Consider the following 5170-nt stretch of genomic DNA (forward strand, 5'->3'; position numbering starts at 1 on the left):
TCCGCAAGTAGGCGGGCTGTCTCCCCAATATAGAGGAGGCCACATCGGGTACAGGGGATGCAATAGATGATATGTGTGGAGGTACAGGTGAATCTGTGGCGGATATGGAAGTTTCCTTTGGGGCCTTGGAGGGAGGTGAGAGGGGAGGTGTGGGCGCAAGTCTTGCACCTCCTGTTTAAGCAGTCTTGACTATATTGATAAGACAGTGAAAATGAGATTAGATTGCTACCCTCGTGAGATATGGCAGCTGGTCTATGAAAATTCATCTCATGCACAAGCCAAAACACACCATTTTTGATCACTATGTCCTGATAGAATCTTCTTCCCGACCTCTCCGCCCCCACCCCCATCTGTCCTATCACCCTCACCTTGACCTTTTTCCACCTATCACATTTCCGACGCCCCTCCCCCAAGTCCCTCCTCCCTATCTTTTATCTTAGCCTGCTGGACAAACTTCCCTCATTCCTGAAGAAGGGCTAATGCCCGAAACGTCGATTCTCCTGTTCCCTAGATGCTGCCTGACCTGCTGCGCTTCTCCAGCAACACATTTCCAGCTCCCTTGACTCAGCAATCACTCTGCGACCAGCCTGATCACTCACCTCCAGAAGTGATCCAGCCAGCCATCCCAATCTCTCTGTTGGACTCAAATGCCTTCCTGCCTGATGAACATGACCACCGCTCTCTCTAGCCAGATCTGACAACCCATTCTCCCACTCTATCTGATACTCCACCCCTCAACACCAGACCCTTCTCAGAGCTGAAGATGGCCCTTCTCTTCACTCTAGACCTGACCAGCCCTGCTATCTGATCTCACCTCTCCCACCCTCTCCTCACCCCATAAGACATGTCAAACTCCTCTGCACCAGACCCAAACCTTCACGATCCAGTCTCCCTTCTCCTTGTCCAATCTGGTACTTTTCCCCCATCATAGCCCTTCTCCACCAGAGCTGAGACTTTGCCTCCTTTGGAACCACACCCAACATCCTCCCCAACCCTGAATTAAGCTAAGCACTTAATCAGTGACCTGGCACCGACACAACTGCACCCTGGCACCTCCAGAGCTGGCATCCAAAACGCACCCTCATCCAATGTTTATTGACATACGTACCTTTTGACAGGCGCTGTCAAAGTTTTGCTGTTGGAAATTTACTGAATACAGTATATTACAGCTATTATAAAGAGGGCATAGTTTGACTTTGCTTGTCTATCCAGCACTCTGAGGAAATGTTAGTTTTCAAGTACATTCTGCAGCCAGGATTGGAATTGCCAATTGAGAAATGCGGAGCTCTATTCTAGTGCAAAAAGAAGGAAGCAGCGTAGCAATGTGACTGTGATTGGCATTCCTCAGAGTATCCAGGCCACTATGATCCAACACGGTTGCACACAGCTTAAATAGACACTCAGGAATCTTGCACCATCCAATATAAAGCAGCTCACGTGTTCGGCACCATATCCATCACTTTACACCTTCACCTCCTCTACCACAGAGGCACAGTGGCAGCAGTGTGCACCATTTACATGATGCAATGCAACAACTCATCAACTCCTTCAACAGCATTGTCGAACCTTGCAACATCTACAGCTAGTATTACAAGAGCAGGTTGAAAACGCTGTAACCTTTAAGTTCCCCTCCATGCTACAAACCATCCTGACTTGAAACTATATTGCCATTCTTTTCTCCTTTCCTAACAGCACAATGGGTGTATTTACATTCCAGGGGCTGAGAAGATCAAGAAGGCAGCTCACTACTACGTTTCAGGGCAGTTTAGGATGGTTAATAAATACTGATACAGCCAGAAGCCTTTACATCTTGTGATGAATAAATAAGAAACAAAACTTTTAAGAATAACAATATCCACGACTTAAAAGAAACTGAGAAAAATAAGTATGAAAGCAAGCAAGGAGTCCAGTTATCAGAGCAAGGTCATCTTTTGCCTTGCTCACGACACTAAAATTATAGCTGTGCCCGAACCTGCATAATTGCTCTTTCTGGAAAAACAGAACCCAGATTGTAACTTCAATCATTTTACAGAGGAGGAGGTGGAGGAAGAAATGATTGTTTGGTGACTTGTAAACAGAAAAAAAATGAACATTCATCATTGATTAGCAGGTTGTTCATTTAACATCCTCAATTGAACCCTTGCATCAGAGATCACAGCATTGTCATTCTATGAGCAACAGCTCTTAATTTCAAACAATTTTACCTCAACTACATTGGATGTCTTGTCGGTTTTCACCCTTAATTTGCTGCTTTGCAGAATAAATTTTGGGACTACATCGAAATAAAGATCAACCAATTATTTTCTTGTGTTTGTGAATGTTGCATTACTGGTTTCCCTGGTAATTCTCCTTGGTGACAGGATGCACCGAATGCATTTCATTACTTAATCTTGCACTCTTTTGTCCTACTTCAGTAGAAAAGACAACTAAAGGTAACAGATTACAACACATCAGTAAGATCTTTTGGGCAGATTGGGCATATCCTCGTCTATGAACTTCACTCAGCATTTTTGATCCTACCCTGCTCATTAGCTCCCTCTACCTACCAGTTCTGGGACCCTGGGGAGTTGGATGTTCGACTCTCTGCAAACTAGGTACCTAATTTATTCATGCTCCTGCCATAACCTTGTTACTGAAAATTCCTTTAACATGAACAAGTATTGGGACTGGAACAAATCTTTGTCTGTTATTGTGAAGAGTGAAGCCTACCTTCAAAATTTCCTGATTCCTGAATTTACTACTTACCTTGAGCACAGAGAGTTTCCTTTACTGATGGTGTTACCAAATACTCTATAGATGTTTGAATTCCTTAACCACTTCAGCACTGAGATTGTAATCACAAATCTGCAGATACAACTGCATACCAAATGAGGTATTATTAACTTCCTTTCCAAGCACTTAACAAGTTCCTTTCTAATTAATCTCCAGTACTACCCCATGAAGAAACATCCAAGGTTGATGTCCCTCCAGTTTGGTTCCTGCTCCCTACTTCCACCAACACTTGCCCCGCTTCATACATGCTCTTCACCTCATGTCCCCTCTTGATCATAACTATCTGAATGATCAAAGTGGATATATCTGAGCAATTGCTTGTAGGATCAGGAGCATGTAGTGGTAGTAAAATACATTATCTCTGTTCCCTGCTGGCTCACCATGGGAGGCTACTATAAAAAAAGAAAAGGAACATGTTTTAGCATTGTATCTGTGGGAAAACGCAGCAGTGTCACAGCCAGAATACTGAAGACACAAGTTGCTGACTTTGGGCCCTGGGGAACAGGCAAATTTGAAAAGAGTGGCCTGCTTAAGTAGAATTAAGAACACACTCTGTTACACCTTACTGTGTAATCTCCGTCAATCTCTCTCTCTCAATGATCTCCACCCTATTTTCAACACTGCCAACTGGTCTCTTCTACGACTGAGCAAGATGTGGGAGAGCTGCTACAGGTCCTTGGTATCTCCCCAGAGTTATTGGCAGTCATTTTTCACAGAAAAACCTTGCTGAGTCTTAAAAAGGGTGGGCTACTTAGTCTGTCAAATCTATTCTGCCATTCAAGCTGGGGAGGTAGTCACACAGTGATCCAGTCTAATGCTCTGAGGATGGAGTTTTGAATCCCGTCAATATAATAAAATTTGAATTCAATTCATAAAATCTGGAACTGAAAGGTACTCTCATGGCTGCAAAACTGTTATTTTCAAAAAGATATACATTCTGTAAAGAACGAGAGTGAAACATGGTCTATGTGTGACTCAAAGTCTAAAACAATATGGCTGACTTTCAAGTGGCTTGGTTCAGTTCAAAGTCAAGTAGAGATGAATAGCAATAGACACCCACAATCCCATGAAAGAATAACATCTGATAATGGCTGATCTGTGACCTAACTCATACATCCATTTTTCCAACATATCCCTTAATAAATTCTGGGGAATGTTTTCGAACTGAGAGACTCTGGGGTTCAGGTGCACAGAAAATGGCATCCAAGGTAGACAGAGTGAAGAAGACATTTGACACACATGGCTTCATTGTTCAGAGCACTGAGTATACGAATTGGGATGTCACTTTCCGGTTATACTGGAGATTGGTGAGGCCACTTTGGAGTATTGCGTACAGTTCTGGTCACCCTGCTATAGGCAGGATGTTATTAAACTGGAAAGAATGCAGCAATGATTTATGAGGATGTCACCAGGACAGGACATTTTGAGTTATAAGGAGAAGCTAGAACTCTTTTCCCCTGAAGCATCGGAGGTTGAAGGCTGACCTTTGTAGAGGTTTACAAAATCATGACAGGCACGGATAAGGTGAATAGCCATGGTGTCTTCCCTAAGGTAGGGGAGTCCAAAATGAGAGGAAATAGGTTTAAGGTGAGAGGGGGAAGAGTTAAAAGGGACCTGAGGGGCAACTTTTTCTCAGAGGGTATATAGAATGAACTACCAGAGGAAATGGCAGAGTTAGATACAATTACAACATTTAAAAGACATTTAGACAGGTACATGAATAGGAAGGGTTTAAGGGATATGGGCCAAAAACAGGCAAAGGAACTAGTTTATTTAGGGAAACCTGTTCTGCATGGATGTGTTGGACTGAAGGGTCTGTTTCCATGCTCTATGTCTCTGAAAAGAAATGATCAATCTCAAGTGTCAAGTTTACGATTGATCTAGCATCAATTCCCAATAATGGATGAGATTTTCAAACTTCTGCCCCTTTGGAAAGAGACAAAGGTGGAATATAACACTCTTCCATCCCCATCATGGGTGTGTTTACGGGGTGGAAATAGTCAGGTAGGAGGGTGAGGACCCTGAAATCGACCCCTTTCATTAAGTCTGTAATGGTGAGAAGATCTGAGGATAACCTTGCCATCTGCCACCAATTGAGGCTCTTTGGTGGGTAGATAACTACCAGAGGAAATGGCAGAGTTAGATACAATTTAACAGGTACATGAATAGGAAGGGTTTAAGGGATATGGGCCAAAAACAGGCAAAGGAACTAGTTTAGTTAGGGAAACCTGTTCTGCATGGATGTGTTGGACTGAAGGGTCTGTTTCCATGCTCTATGTCTCTTAAAAGAAATGATCAATCTCAAGTGTCAAGTTTACGATTGATCTAGCATCAATTCCCAATAATGGATGAGATTTTCAAACTTCTACCCCTTTGGAAAGACACAAAGGTGGAATAT

This window comes from Chiloscyllium plagiosum, chromosome 6 (assembly GCF_004010195.1).
Source record: "Chiloscyllium plagiosum isolate BGI_BamShark_2017 chromosome 6, ASM401019v2, whole genome shotgun sequence".
NCBI classification, from domain to species: Eukaryota; Metazoa; Chordata; class Chondrichthyes; order Orectolobiformes; family Hemiscylliidae; genus Chiloscyllium; species Chiloscyllium plagiosum.